We start from the raw sequence: 15,901 nt of genomic DNA on the forward strand, positions 1-15,901 counted from the left end.
TGGGGAAGGCTGGAGAGCAGCTCCCTGCAGGTACATTTGTGGGAGGGGGAAGAGGTCTTGGGGGGCGGAGTGGGGTGGCCGGAGGCCCCGGGGGGAGGGGAGGAGTGGGGAGGGGGCGATGGAGCGCCGGGCAGGTCCGCTGGGGGGAGGGACGCGCCAGCCCAGCTCTCTGTGCAGCCTGTGCGCGCGTGCGTGAGTGCGCGGGAGGCTCCGCCTGCCAGCACTGCCGCCCCCCCCACCCGGCTCTGGGGTCAAGACAGCCCAGGCGGACCGTGTGCGACCCCCTCCCCGCGGGACCCAGCATCGACCCGCTCCGCCCGCCGGCTGCCGACACCTGGCACCTGCACCTGGGACCGCACCGCCAGCCACCCCGCCCCTCGGGCAGGCAGCAGCCAATCCAGGGTGGCAGAAAGCCCTGCAGAGGTGGATGGGCAGGGCTGTCTCCTGGGGTCGGGATGCTGCCAGCAGCTGAAGCAAGTTCTCCCCTGACAGTGTCTTAGTCTTGGTCTGTGGAGGGTGGAGGCCAGATGGCATGGTGCAAGAGGGGGGTGGGGGGTGGTGGGGCAAGGTGAAGCAGTTGGTGCCTTGTATCCACATGCCTCATGGTCGGCGTCTGTGAAGGGTGGTGGGGGAAATGGTTTTGGAGGGTTTTGAGGAGAAGAAACCTGCGAGGCATTAAGCGTTTGAGCAGTGGGGCAGTTGTAAGCAAGGGGCCTTAGGGGGCAGTGGGCCTTGTGGGGAATGCATGGCGAGTAGGGTTTGGAGCCTAGCCGGTGCGGGGAGGTGTGGGGGCAGCTGGGTTTTGGGGGGGAAGCTGGATTCTGAGAAGATGGAAAAGGGATTGTGGGCGAGGGGGGAGCAGGGTATGCAAGGAGTAGCAGTGAAGTTTGACTACATGGAGGTGCTTGAAAGGGCCCAGTGAGCTGGGTAGTGAGGAGTCGGGCAGGCTGGACATGAAGGGTTGCATCTGTGCAGGATACTGTGGATTGAGAGGGTAGGGAGGAGGCTGGGTAGGACTTGGAGGGGTGTGAGGAGACTGATGGGTGGGAGAGGGAAGCCAAGGGGCTCTTGAGGTGGCAGGGGCGGCATAGGAAGGGCAGGGAGATGCATTTCGGGGCCCTGCAGAGGGTTGGGGTGGGCGGTGGATGAGTGTGAATGCTGGGAGCAGATCAGTCTGTACCCAGGCTGTGGGCTCGGGCAGGTATATCTGTGCCTGACGGGCATCATGTGCTCCACACCACTGGAAGAAGCAGTGAGCAGTCAGGGTCTGGATGTCTTTTCCTGTTTTGTTTTGTTTTGTTTTCTAGGATGACAAACTGAATAACATATTTCAAGACCCCTAGCATAGTAGTAAGGCTTCTATTTCCTTTATGACTGTTGAAAAATATTCACTGTGTTGATAGAGCAATGCACCAGACAAGATAACTGCCCATGGAGTCCAGTGATACCAAGTACCCAGCTGCTCTCTTCAAATCACAAGTGTATGACATAAGCTGCCCTGAAATACCTGCCTTGAATTCCTTTTCTTTTCACTGTCTCCACACCCTATGAAGGTGGCTGGCCCTGCATGCTTATTTTATAGGGTTTGTATGCAGCCTAAAACTTCAACCAACACGTTCTCATCCCTGGTCCCCAATCTCGGAGAATGGGGCAGACACGTGGATGGAGCAACTCTTCTGTAGCCCGGCCAATAGAATCAGCCCTACCTCCAAGTGAACCTGCTGGCTCCCTGTGTAGGAAGCGGCCAATATTTGAATACAGTGGAGTCAAAGGATTTGATGGTGATCCAACAGGCTTCACCACTCCTCCTGAGCTTGTGTGGATCACATTGAGACCTTGGGGCCCTCATAATTGTAGCAGCTCTAGCATCTCGGGGGCAGCAGTGCCTCTTGGCCATGTCAGACACGAGGCATCCCTCAGTAAATGTCAGCTCAGTAAATGTCTCGCCTCTCTCTTTCTTCTCCTTTTGATTTTATACTCTTGGCAAGAGAGCCCGCTTCATTGTTTTTCCCTACTTGAAAAGAAGTAGGGAAGATGGTAAGAGGTCAGGATGTTTTTGATGCTGTCCTATTTGCAATCCGTAGCTTTATCTCCTGAGACGCATGTTTGCGTGCTTAATGGTGCAACCTTGTGAGGTCCCCTGTGGCAGCTGTGAGAGGATCTCAAGGCACTCTGTCATGCTATAACATCCTGGTGGTGAATCACTGCACTAAGGGCTCCCCAAATTAGTTCAGGAGCTTGAAACCAGCATCACACTTGCCACAGCTTGGTGCTGTTTGGTATTGCAGGTTAGGACTGTCCTGGAACAGCCCCCACCCCAGTCCACTCGCGTATTGCCTTCCTTATAAACACAGTATGCTTAGTTTCTCTTTTTGCTTTGGTGGGGGCAGGGGCATGACTGTATGTGTGTACGCTCATTGACGGAAGAGAATATAGTGGTATTTACGGTAGTGTGCATGCACAGCTATAGTGGTGCTTAGATGAGCCCAAGTCAGAAACCCTGTGTTTGGGGGGACTTCAGATCAACATGGCAACTTTGCATCTGTCTTGTTCTGGTATGCAAAGTTTGCTCATGGTTCTCCTGGTTGGGATGCTTTGGGTTTTGGGTACAGAACAGACTTGACAGCTTCTATCCATCACCAGTGAAGGGAATCGCAGTAATTGTGGGCAATAAAACTTGTGGCTCGTTCAGCTTTATAGGCATATAGGTCCTTCATCTTTTGCATTTGTAAGCATTTAACTACTGTCTTGATGCCACTTACACCCTTGTGTCTCTCTCTCCAGAGCTTCAGGTCTGACACCAAGCAGAAGTTCTGAAGTGTGAGACCCAAAAGAGGCTTTCCAAGCTGGTGACCTGGATAAAGAGATGTGCGAAGTCTGAAACCTGCTGGAAGTTTGAAGCCTCTTTGAGCAGATATACCAAAGACCTGTCAGCTGTTGCTTGACTAAGGCAGTGGAAGATGGACAGCCAGCCCAGGTGCCTTTAACAGCGGACCAGAGTCCTATGGCACTGCTCTTCTCCCCAGCAGTGGGCCAGCCACCTCTTTTCCCCAAACCTTGGGACTTGCCTCATCTCTTCACAGCCTGACAACAGCCCTTCTGCTATCAGGGCTTCTTTTGCAGGCTTGGACAAAGACTCAAGGTACAGTCACAGTTCCCATAACTATCACTGCCCAGTTGAGAAAAGCAGCAGGTGATGCATCTTCAGCCTGATGCCCTATTGTCACATACCAGAAGCAAGAGAACACGTGCTTGCTCCAGCGCATGTCCAATAACCCACAAGAGTGCAATAGAGACCCTCGCTTAAACCAGTGGGGGGAACTTGGGAGGGAGGTAGCATGCACTGGCAGCAGCTGACTTTGAAGGGAAACTTGGAGAACTTCCCAGATTCTGTCTGTGCCCTGTGTTTTTTGAGGTGGCTTGTTCCAGTACCATCACAAAGGCTGTGACCCCTTCTTATTCACACTGCTTGGTTTCTCTGGAACTTTTTGCAACTGAACCAAAGCAGTTCTTGTTTGGATTGCAAAGGTGTCAGTTAGGTGGGGTTTTCCCCTTCCTGTGCAAGATGCAAAATCCTCCCTTCCAGAACTGTCTCTTCTATACCAACATGGAACGCTGCTGCTGCCTGTCGCTGTCGTGTTTCCTGTTGACCTTAGCTTATGGTATGTGCTGACATAGCTGCTAGTGGTGTGTTTTGGGTTTTAGCCCCTTTTAAAAAAATAAAAAAAGGGGCAGGAGAAACTGTTACAAGGATCCTGATGCATATGTAGACATACATTGGCTATAATAGAAGCATCTGGTTAGTAGCAGGAACTGATGTAACTTTTTTCCATGCCAAAGGGATGCTGCTGTGCATTGGGATGATCTGTTTGATCATGTTGTCTTGTAGGTCCTTTGCTCCATTTACTCTGGCTTTGTTGGCCAGCGAAGGACAGGAAAAAATGAGTACATCAACTGATGGTCACACCTGTAATACTTGCTTGGTGGTCTGATAGAGACAGTCTATTAGACATCTCGTGCTTCAGCCACATGTCTGTAGTGTGGCATAGGATTTGGAAATAGCCAAGTCTGGCAAAAGTAAGGCTTACGATAATCTCTTCTCCTCAAAAGATGAAATAAGAAGGTACTGCTACTAATGCTTTCCAAGAAACAACTATCTTTTTTTCCTCTTTTTCCACCTCACCAGCTTATGGTACCCTTGACCAAGAGCCTTCCGTCTGTTGCCCCAGGCTGTGGCTGCTTGGTGCATAGAGCATGCTGATCTAGACTAGCATGAGCACATACTATCCCTAATACCAGCTATTGCAGAGTCCACAGTCTGCACCTGTAACTGTGTGGCTCCAGTTGCTGAGCACGGCTTTGGCTTGTAGACCAGCAACAGCAGTCCAGCTTCTGGATCCTGGAGCCTCACTCTGCCCCGATGCAGTGAGATCTGACTGGGCTCAGGGTGTATCATCCTTTGCTCTACTATATGTGTAAACAGCACAATGGGCTACAACATGGCTCAGATCACAGGCTGGGCGGTGAATGGAATTTGATTTGGGAAGCGGTGGGGGGAAGGGAATTGAAGCAGGAGTTGGGGGAGGCGAAGTGGGCGGTGGAAGAATGGTTTCGGGGGAAGGAGAGGGAGAGGATGGTTTTGGCACGGGCACCGTGGGTGGGGGAAGGGGGAGGAATGGGGAAAATATTTTGCTGAGAAGGTAAAGAAAAAGGGAGGAGGGAGGTGGGGGTGGGGGTTATGGGGGAGGGAGTGCAGATAGAGGAGCAAGGGGCAGTGTTGAAGGAGGTAACGTGTTTCTATTGGAGGTTGTATTAGAAGCGGGAGGTGGACAGGGAGGCGAGGGAGAGGTTCTTGGGGGAGTTGGAAAGGAGGTTAGGGGAGGGGGAGGGAGTGGATTTGGAGAGGGATATGATGGAGGTGAGGAAGGTTTTGGCGGGGATGAAAAGGGAGAAGACACCGGGTTTGGATGGTTTGCAGACGGAGTTTTGGGAGGTGGTGGGGGTGGGGGGATGTGGTGGAGGTGTTTCAGGAAATTATGGAGACGGGGGGGTAGTGGGGGAGGGGTTTGCGGTGGGGGTGGGGGTGCTATTGCATAAAAAGGGAAGCAGGGAGGCTCTCCCGAATTGGAGGCCAATTACACTTTTAAATGTGGATTATAAGTTATTTTCAAAGGTGTTGGAAACGAGGATGGGGAAGGTGTTGGGGGAGGTGGTGGGGGAAGACCAGACATGTGGGGTTAAGGGTAGGAGGATGGTGGGGACACAGTCGGTGTGGAGGGATATGTTGGAGTATGTGGGAGAGAGGGGGTGGAGGGTGGGGGTGGGTAGTGTAGATTTAGAGAAAGCTTATGGTAGTTTGGAGCACGGGTTTTTGTTTGAGGTGTTGTGGCGGATGGGGTTCCCGGGGAAGTTCGTGGCGTGGGTGAGAGCACTGCAGAGAGGGGCGAGGACCAGAATTTTGGTGAAGGGATTTTTGGAAGGGGAATTTAGGGTGGAGAGAGGGGTGCGCCAGGGGTGCCCCCTCTCTCCGGGGCTGTTTGTGTGCGGCATAGAGCCGTTGGCGCAAAGGGTGAGAAGGGATGGGAGGGTGAGGGGAATTTTGGTGCCGGGGAGTTGAGGGTCACGTTATACATGGATAATGTGACGTTTATGGTTTGGGATGAGGGGTCTTTGAGGAGGGTGGTGGAGGGAATTAGGGAGTATGAGGTGGCGGCGGGGCCATGGGTGAATAAGGGGAAGAGTAGTTTGTTGGCGGTGGGGGAGTGGAGGGGGTTGGAGGAGGTGGAGAGGGAGGGTTTGAAGGTACTGGGAGTGTATATGGATGTGAGGGGAAAGGGGGAACAGGCATGGGAGGAGGTTCGAGGGAGGGTGAGGAAAGTGGTAGGGATATGGGGGACTAGGAAGCTGTCATTTAGAAGGAAGGTGGGGACTATTAAGCACTTTTTGTTGCTAACGACTTTGTTCATGCTGATGGTGTACCCGCCCACCTGGTTGCAGGTGAGGCGGGTGCAAAGGGAACTGTGTCTATTTTTTTGGGGTTGGGAAGACGGTGAGGGTGGCGAGGACGGAGGTATGTAAGAGGGAAGACTTGGGAGGGTGGGGAGTGCCAGAATTAGAGGTTTTTTTGTACGTGTACTTTTGGAAAGGGGTGGTGAGAGCTGCGGGGTTGGAGGGGAGGAGAGTGGGGGCAATGTGTAGGTATTGGACAGGGAGATACTTGAGAAGGTTGGGGTTATATGGGGGGAGGTGGACGGGGTTGTGGGCCGAGAGACCGGCCAGGTGGTATATGCGGGGGTGGGGTTTCTTGAGGGCAAAGGGGCTGGAGGGGTTGGGGTGTGAGGGATTGAGGGAAGCAAAGCGGGTGTTGAGGGAAATTAGAGGGAGGGATGGGATGGCGGATATAGGGGAATTGTTGTGGGGACAGGTGGGGAGGGTCTTGAAGGGGATAGTGGGAAAGAGGTAGAAGGGGGAGCAGGAGGATTTTGTGTGGCGGGTGGTGAGAAGGGTGATAACAGTGAGGGCGGTGGAAATGGGGGTTGCTAAGGTCGGGGGAGTGTCCAAGGGAACTATGCACGGGGGAGGAAACGGTGTTTCACGAATTGTGGGAATGTTCATTTGCACAGAGGGTTTGGCAGAGTGGTGGGGTTTTGTAAAGCGATACGGTGGGGGGATTGTGTGAGTTATGAGGGGGCGGTGTGTGGATTGGTGAGGCATAAAGTGAGGGAATGGGAAATTCGGGAGTTACTACTGTGTACACGGGTGGCGATGTGGAAGACGAGGTGTTTATTGGTTCAGAAGGGGCTTTGTTTTACTTCACGGGAGTGTGTTTATTTGGTGCATGCAGAGTTGGGGTACTACAGGAGTAAAGGGGAGTGGGAAGGTATTGATTGGAGGAAATTGTTTGAATAGGAGGAAGGGAGGGGAAGGGTTGAGAGAAACTATGTTATGTTGTGTGTTATGTGTTGATAAATGAGACGGAGTCGAAATGTTTGAGTGGTTTAGGTAAGGGGGGGAGAAGTGTTTCTTTGCTGTTCGAGAAAGATTCTTATGGGGTGAATGGTTCTCTTTTGAGATTTGATGTGAGAAAGCTGGTGGTTTTTCTTGATTGTGTTGAAAGATTTATGGTTTTGATACTTTGTTATTTAAAAAAAGAAAAATAAAATAAAATCTGTTCTTATCAGTTTAATCGCTGCTATATCCTCGATGTGAGGACCGCTCCCCTTCCGGGCGAGCGCCTTCCTCCTCCTCCTCCTCCTCTCTGGGTTCCAAAAGCAGCAGCAGCAGCACCAGGGGCGGGACCGCGACCCCAGGGGGCAGACCCTATGCAAAGGGCTGCCGCTGGTCGGGCAACACACTGGCAGGGGAGTGAGCATGCGAGCGGGCGAGCGAGCCCCCACGCGCGTGCCCTCCTGCTCAGCAGCACTGCCCCCCCACTCCCGCTGGGGGGGCCAGGGCCCTGCCCGGGGCCGCAGGGGCCCGCCGCAGCCCCGGAAGCGGTGCCCGGAGGGTAGGTGGGGGAGGCCGGGGCTTTCCCTGCTAGCTACTGGCAGGCCTTGCAGCCCCTTTCTGTGGCTCTCGCCCTCCGGCTCAGCCTGCAAGGCCACTTATGACCAGACGCTGCCTTCATCTGGTCGTAAAGCCAGAGTGGCGGGGGGGGGGGAGGGTGTGGGCAAGTCCAAATCAAGGCAAATGAAAGCAGTAGACGGAGACCGGGGCAAATGGAAGGAAGCCCGAGTCGAGTGGAGTGTGACGAAGGCAGTAGACGGAGGCCCGCCAAGGGTGAACTGAAGAAAGCCCGAGTCGAGGCGGGCGGGTGCAAGTCACTCGAAGTCAAGTCGCATCCAAAGAAGCTGCAGTAGACCGAGCCCCGGGCAACCTGAAGCGAGGAGTCGAGTCCGCAGCGAGCCTGCAGTGCGACGCTGCAGCTAGTCAAGCGACCAAAACGCTGGCATGCATCCATAGATGCTTCTCAAGCAAATCCTGGGACATCATTCTCCCCTTGTACTCGGCCTCAGCTGGAGTACTGCGTCCAGTTTTGGGCTCCGCAATTCAAAAAGGATGTGGAGAAGCTGGAGAGAGTCTGTCCAGAGAAGAGCCACGCCCGCGCTATCAGAGGTCAGGGAAGCAGACCCTACGATGACAGGCTGAGAGCCCTGGGGCTATTTAGCCTGGATAAAGCCCAGGCTCGCTCAGAGTCGATCTGATGGCCACCTCTAAGGTGGTCACCCCTGATCAACAGTATCTGGGGAACATTTGTTCACCAGAGCGCCCCAAGGGATGGATGACGACTAGGTCAAATGGTCATCAACTACTACAAGACCGTTTCAGGCTGGACATAAGGAAGAATTTCTTTCCTGTCCAAGCCCCCAAGGCAAGGTCTGTCTGGAACAGCCTGCCAGCGGAGGTGGTTCAAGCGCCTACCTTGAACACCTTCAAGAGCAAACTGGATGCTTATCTTGTTGGGCTCCTATGACCCCAGCTGACTTCCTGCCCTTTGGGCAGGGGGCTGGATGGACTCTATGATCTTCTGAGGTCCCTTCCAGCCCTAATGTCTATGAAATCTATGAGTTGAGTCAGGAGCGGCACACACCTGCCAGCCCCTGCCCACCCACACGGTGGCTTTCCCACAGCAGAACCAGCCAGTCGCTCAGTTGCCAGGCCCCAGGACTGACTGCCACTGCCCTGCCGGGGCCACCCCCGGCCCTGCTTGCTGGGCCGCTGGCCTGGGGGGCCCACTCCCCCTCTGGGGCTGGGCGGGTTATTGTTTCTCGGCCTCTTGAAGGCTCAGATCAGGTTGGCGGACAGGCCTAGGTCCAGCCGCTGCCTGGTCGGGCCTCGAGAGGCCGGGCGCTGGGGAGGACGGAGGCAGCGGCGGCGGAGATGAAGGCAGTGGCGTTGGCGATTTTGACAGAGGCGACAATGGCAGAGGAAGGAGCTGAAAGGAGAGAAGGACGGGAAGATCGAGATCCGTGGGAGAGCGGAAGCGGTGACCAGAAGATCGGAGGAGCGTTTGGAGGTCGAGGTGAGCGTTCAGCGAAGGAGGGAGGGTGGAGGGTGGTACAGGAGAGAGGGAAGGCCCAGGCGAGAGCAGGGGGGAGGAAGATCCCCGAAGAGGGAAGACCAGCGGTGGTGGAGGGAGGACGGCAGGAGCGTTCTGAGGAGGGGAAGGAAGCAGCAGGAGCTGCGGCAGCGTCGGGAGCGGAGAAAGAAGATGGAGGAGCAGGAAGGGGGACAAAATGGAGGCTGAAGGTGGTTTTGGGCCAGGAGGGCCACAAAGGACTGAAAACGTTGAATCGGGTGGACTTTATGGCCGCGGTTCTATTTTCAACATTGAAAGTGAACCCCAGGGATGTGAGCTGCGTGGTAGCTTTTGATAACTATAGACAATGGAATGTGACCTTTGTGGATGATAAGAACTACGCTGCTTTCTGGAAAGCTCATGGAGAGGCGGTGCAACAGGGAGTTGGAGGGGTTGCACTTTGAGGTGGGGCAGAAGGCATGTGCGAGAGTGTTGTTTATTAAAATGTATAATGATATGTTGGAGAAGGATGAGGTGGGGTTCTGGCTGGAAGGGAGGGTCCAAAGAGTGGTTTATGTTGAAAAAGTGCGAGACCGGTGGGTAATTTGGATGGGGTTGTGGAGGGCAAAGGTGGTCTTACATGAGGAGGCGGGGGGAGTCCAGGGGCAGTGAGGCATTTGAAGTCTATGGTGCATATTGGGCCCTATAAAGGGTATTTAACGTATCATGACCAGCCGAAGTTATGTAGCAGGTGTGGGCAGGGGGGCCACCTGGCAGCCTTTTGCCAATTGACCATATGCTTTCGCTGCAGGGCAATGGGGCACAGGGCCCAGTTTTGTAAAGAGAAGCTGGTATGCAGGGGCTGTGGGCGGGAGGGGCACATACAGCAGCAGTGCCCGTTTTCTAATGCGAATAAAGTGCGGCAGGGGGGAACCAGGAGGAGAACAGAAGAGAGGAGGGGAACGTGGAGGAGGAGGGGCAGCAGGAGGGGGGCGAGGGAATGGTGGTGGAGGAAACACCTGTGGAGGAGTGTGACAAGGGGGGAATAGAGGAAGGGGTAAGGGGTTTGCTGGAGGAGGAAAGAGAGATGGGGGGGAGAGAAGGGAGGGAAAGGGGGAAGAAGGGATATGGTATTAAAACAACTGCGGGGTATGGTGGAGCAATTGGGGATGGGACAAATGAAGAGGAAGGACTGGGCGGAGGAGATGGAAACGATGGAACAGGGGGGTTTGAAGAAAAAGAAAAAAGAGATGGAAGGGAAGGGGTGGAAGAAGAAACTGGGGGTGGAGGAGGGAGGGAGCAAGAAGACAAGGGAAATGAAAGGGAGAGAGGGGGAAAGGAAAGGGAAGGAGGGGAGTGGTGTTTTGAGTCCGGGAGCTGTGAAAAGTCTCGTTGAGACAACTGGGATATGGAGGGAGGGCGTTGAATCATCCGGGGAGTCCTCGGAGAGCGGGAGTGGGGAGGAAGGGTGAAGGGGTAGGGTGGTTTTGTTGGTTTTTTGTAAAGGAATTGAAATGGAAGGGAGTTTCCGAATTGCCTCCGTAAATGTGCAGAGTTTATTTTCAAGAAAGAGGTGGGGAACGGTGGGGGAGTTCCTAAAAACATTGAAAGTGGACATTATATGCTTGCAAGAATGTGGGATTGGTTGGGAGGGGAATTATGGTTTCTTGGGGAAAAGGTGGGAGAAGGGTCGGTTGTGGTGGGTGGGGGAAATAAGGCAGCAGGGGTGGGGATTTTGGTGAATGAGGCATGGGTGAGGGTGATTGGGGTGGACACTTTAATTGAAGGTCGTTTGCAGCACATGAGGGTGGAAAGGGGGGGGGGGGATTTTCAACTTGTATGCACCTGTGGTGAAGGCTGAGAGAAGGGATTTCTTTAAGAAGATGGGGATATGTGGGGTAGGGGGGGGAAAGGATTTTTGTTGGGGATTTCAATTGTATTTATAGAAAAGTGATAGGGAAGGGGGTGTGTGGAGGGGTATTGGATAGTACAGGGAGATGGTTGGGGAATTGGATTCGGGAGGAGGGGTTGGTGGACGTTTGGAAGGGGGAGCAGGTAGGAACAAGGATCGATCCGGGGGGAGGGAGGGTATCTACAATCGATTTTGTTTTGATCTCGGAAGGAGTGAGGGTGGAGGGTAAGGAGGTTTTAGAAGTGGGTTTTACTGATCACAAGGTGGTGAAGGTGGACTTGCGGGTAGGGGAGGGGGGGAGAGGGAAGGGAGTGTGGAAATTGAATACAAGGGTGTTGGGGGACGAGGGGGTGTATGGGAGGTTTGGGAAGGAGTATGGTGAGTGGCAGACAACAAAGGTTTTGTTTAAGTCAAGGTGGGAGTGGTGGAGGGTTACAAAGGAAAGAATTAAGAAGTGGTTTATGCAGGTGGGGAAGCAGAAGGTGTGGGAGAAAAGAAGGGAATTGAGGAGGCTGCAGGGGAGGGTGCAGAAGTTGATTTGGGAGGCGGCAGGGGGGCGGGATGTGAAGCGGGAGTTGGGGGAGGCAAAGCAGGCGGTGGAAGAGTGGTTTCGGGGGAGGGAGCGGGGAAAAAATGTTTTTGCCATGGGTACCGTGGGTGGGGGAGGGGGAGGAATGGGGGAAGTATTTTTCTGAGAGGGTAAGGAAGGGGAAAAAGGAAGTGGGGCTGGTGATCATGGGAGAGGGGGTGCGGGTGGAAAATCAGGAAGAGGTGTTGAGGGAGGTGACGGGTTTTTATGTGGGGTTGTATAAGAGGCAGGAGGTGGATGGGGGGACAAGGGGAAGGTGGTTGGGGGAATTGGAGGAGAGGGTAGGGGAAGAGGAGGGAGGGGATCTGGAGAGGGACATGACGGGAGGGGAGGTGAGGGAGGCGTTGGGGGGGGGGGGGGAAATGAAAAGGGGAAAGACACCAGGTTTGGATGGGCTACCAGTGGAATTTTACGAAAGGTTTTGGGAAGTGGTGGGGTGGATGTGGTGGAGGTGTTTCACGAGCTAATGGAGATGGGGGTAGTGGGGGAGGGGTTTGCGGTGGGGGTGGTGGTGTTGCTACACAAGAAGGAAATGAGGGAGGCGCTCCAAAATTGGAGGCCTGTCACTTTGTTAAATGTAGACTAAGTTATTCTCAAAGGTGTTGGCGATGCGGATGGGGAGGGTGTTGGGAAAGGTGGGGGTGGGGGGGGGACCAGACATGTGCGGTGAAGGGTAGAAGGATTGTAGATACTCAATGGGTGATGAGAGAGATGCTGCAGTATGTGGGGAAGAGGGGATGGAAGGTGGTGGTGGGTAGTGTTGATTTTGAAAAGGTGTATGACAGTTTGGAGCACTGGTTTTTGTTTGGGGTTTTGGAGCTGATGGGGTTCCCGGGGAAATTTGTGGGGTGGGTGAGGGCATTGTATGAAGGGGCACGAAGCAGGATTTTGGTGAGGGGGGTTCTGGGGGGGGAGTTTCGAGTGGAGAGAGGGGTGCGGCAGGGGTGCCCCCTTTCTCCGGGTTTATTTATATGCAGGATAGAGCCTTTGGCGCAGCGGGTGCAGAGGGATGGGAGGGTGAGGGGGGTTCTGGTGCCGGGGGGGGGGGGGGGAAGAGGGAGTTAAGGTGATGGTATATATGGATGACATTGCTTTTGTGGTCAGGGACGAGGGGTCTTTGGGGAGGGTGGTAGAGGGAATTAGGGACTATGGGGAGGTGGCGGGGGTACGGGTAAATAAGGGGAAGAGCATTTTGTTGGCAATAGGGGAATGGAGGGGTTTGGAGGAGCAAGGTTGGCAGGTGGAGAGGGAGGGGGCGAAGGTGTTGGGGGTCTATATGGATGTGGGGGGGAAAGGGGAACAGGCATGGGAGGTGGTTTGAGGGAGGGTGAAAAAGGTGGTAGGGATATGGGGTACAAGAAGGTTGTTGTTTAGGGGGAAGGTTAGTGTCATAAAGCAGTTTTCGTTACTGATGGTTTTATTTGTGGCGATGGTGTACCTGCCCACTTGGCTGCAGGTGAGGCAGGTACAGAGGGAAGTTTGTTTATTTTTCAGGGGGGGGAGGAGATGGAGAGGGTGGCAAGGGGGGAGGTGTATAAGAGGGAGGAGCTGGGAGGGTGGGGGGTACCGGAATTGGAAGTTTTTGTCTATGCACATTTTTGGAAGGGGGTGGTGAGGGCGGCGGGGTTGGAAGGGAGGAAAGTAGGGGAGTTTTGCAGATACTGGGCGGGGAGGTTTTTGAGAAGGCTGGGTTTGTATGGGGGGCGGTGGACCGGGGTGTGGGCTGAAAAGCCAGCAAAGTGGTACACGAGAGGGTGGAATTTTTTGAGGGCAAAGGGTTTGGAAGGGGTAGGGTATGAGGGATGCAAAGCGGGTGGGATGCAATGTCAGATATAGGGGAATTATCGGGGATGCAGGTGGGGAGTGTACAGAAAGGGATAGTTGGGAAAAGGTGGAAGGGGGAGCATGAGGATTTCACATGGCGGGTGGTTTGTAGGGTGATCCCTGTGAGGGCAGAACAGCGATAGTGGGGTCTCACAAGGTCGGCGGAGTGTCCGTGGGAGGAGACTATTGTTCATGTGCTATGGGAATGTGCTTTTGCTCAACGGGTCCGGCGGAGGGTGGGGAGGTTTTGTGAGGCAATGGGGTGGGGGGATTGTGTGAGTTTTGAAGGGGCGCTGTATGGGTTAGTGGGTTGTAGGAAGAGGGAGTGGGAGGTTAGGGTGTTATTACTTTGTGCACAGGTGGCGATTTGGAAAGCGAGGTGTTTGTGGGTGCAAAAAGGGCTTTATTTTTCATCACGGGAGTGTATTTACTTATTGTATGCAGAGTTGGGATCTTATCGTAGTAGAGGGAAAGGGGAGTGGGAGGGGATGGAGTGGAGGAGGCTTTTTGAGTGAAGGGAGGGATAGCCATTAGGATTTTGGTGTAGAGTAAAAAAAGGGGAATGGGGAAGGGTTAGTTTGAAGGGTTAAAAGGGGTTTTTTGGATATCTGTTCCAAGTTGGGTTTCTGTTTGGAGAAAAGAAATGTAATTGTCCTTTGGTTGTTTTGAAAGTAATGTAGTATGATGGGAATTTATGTAAACGTTTGCGTTTGGAGCGGGATAATCAAAGTCTTTGTTGTTTGAGTTGAGATTTCAATATTTTGGTACTATGTCAATTAAAAAAAAAAAAAATCTGTTCTTATCAGTTTAATTGCTGATATGTTCTCGATGCGAGGATTGACGCATTAAACGCATTTTTGGTGCTGGGAGCGGGCCTCAGAGCTTGCTCTAGCCCCTCCACGCATCAGCCCAGTATTGTAGTGCCTCTGGGCCCGGTGCCTGCTCCCCTTCTGGGGGAGCACTGCCTTCCTCCTCTCTGGGTTCCAAAAGCAGCGTGTGGTGGGAGAAACCTCCCTAAGGTTGGTTGTCTAGCTGTAATTTGATAGACAGACAACGCGGGTAAAGACAGACAGCTGTTTATTTGCTAGAGCAAAGACCATAAAGCCAGCAAAAGGCAAAATGCCCCCCCCCAAGGGTGAGGCGATCTTTTATACTTCTTACAGCAAGGCAAGACTACATGGTTAACAACAAAGCAATACTTGGGTGGTGCTTTGCAAATCTTTGTAACGGCATATTTCTATTAAGCTGAACTAGCACTTTCTAAAAGCTAAAAGTTAAGTAACAGTAACATTATATGTTAGCAAAACCTTATACAGTAGTAGATACTTCTCAAGGACACAACCAGTGCACCCAGAACAATGGTTTCCCTGTCTTATCTTGCTTCTTGCTGTAGCTGATTTTTCAGCACACAGACACAGATCTACTTTTTAACTTGGAAAATGCTTAATAGAGTTAATGATTATATGACAGCTAAGCCTTTGCTTGTACCATTCTGCCATGTGGTCAGCTGTATTGCTAGGCCACAGGTCATGCCTTGTATTCAGCTGTAAAGCTAATACTTCTTAATAATCCAAATTATTGTAAGCCTAACAGTATGCTATCAAAAAACTATTCTATTTCAGGGTAATAACAAACCTGTGCACTACAATTCCTCCCTTTGTTTTAATTTTCCAGAGGAAATTTTGGAACACACTTTTAGGTATTTAACTTTTTGTGGGGTTAGGTTTTGATGATTGATGCTGGATATTTGTATAAACTGACCATATATTTTTACTTGTCTTTGCATAAACTGTTGTCCTAGACAGCACAGACACTGAAAACAGCACAACAGGCAGATTATAGTTATAACAATTCCGATTAAGCTTAATATAAAAGGTCTAAGCCATCCTGTAAGGGAAGGCAACCAATTAGTGAGCCAACTAAGAGATGTATCTTTGGGGATTTTAGCTATATCTTTAGCTTTTTGGATATGGACAGCTGTATCATTGAGGTGGGTTTGTACTATTGTAAAAGAACTGTTAACCCAAACGCAACATTCTGGTCCGATATCCGCACAAGCTCCCCCTTGAGCAGCAAGGAGAAAATCAAGGGCTATACGGTTTTCAATTATCATATGTCAGAGTTCTTCTTGGTGTCAGCCAAGGTAGCAATGGCCTTTGAGAGTTCCTTGTGATCTTTACTAAATTTATGAGCCATGATTTTTATCACAGCTTGCAGGCATGGTGTAAATCTTCCAAGACAAGCAGTGTCTATTCCCGGGAGTATATCTGCTAAAGAACACCCGACTAATACTCCTTTGGTAAGCGGAGTTTTTTGATATTTGTCTACTATATCACGGCTTTCTTGCAAATCCCTCTTGTTTCGCCACCTGCCCCGTGGAAGGTGCGTGGCGAAGGACATAGAGGGTTTTAGCATTGCCGGATAGCAGATACCTTTTCCTTTGGCAGGGATTTTATGGTAGGCGTGGGAGCCACACACCCAGTATTTTCCTTTTAAAGCAGCGAGGTTTGAATACTTAGGAGGTATTCAGCCCCCGTTTCCTAATCCTAGCACCCCG

At 52.5% G+C, this 15,901-nt stretch overlaps 1 non-coding gene across 1 annotated transcript; it reads left to right on the top strand.

The window, feature by feature from the left end:
• The first annotated feature begins 14,100 nt into the window (after window positions 1-14,100).
• On the top strand, window positions 14,101-14,290 carry LOC132247883 (U2 spliceosomal RNA). The gene has a single exon (XR_009459289.1). It is a non-coding gene; the product is annotated as a U2 spliceosomal RNA (small nuclear RNA).
• The last annotated feature ends 1,611 nt before the right edge of the window (window positions 14,291-15,901 follow it).

The sequence above is a fragment of the Alligator mississippiensis genome, chromosome 1 (genome assembly GCF_030867095.1).
Source record: "Alligator mississippiensis isolate rAllMis1 chromosome 1, rAllMis1, whole genome shotgun sequence".
In the NCBI taxonomy this organism is placed as follows: domain Eukaryota; kingdom Metazoa; phylum Chordata; order Crocodylia; family Alligatoridae; genus Alligator; species Alligator mississippiensis.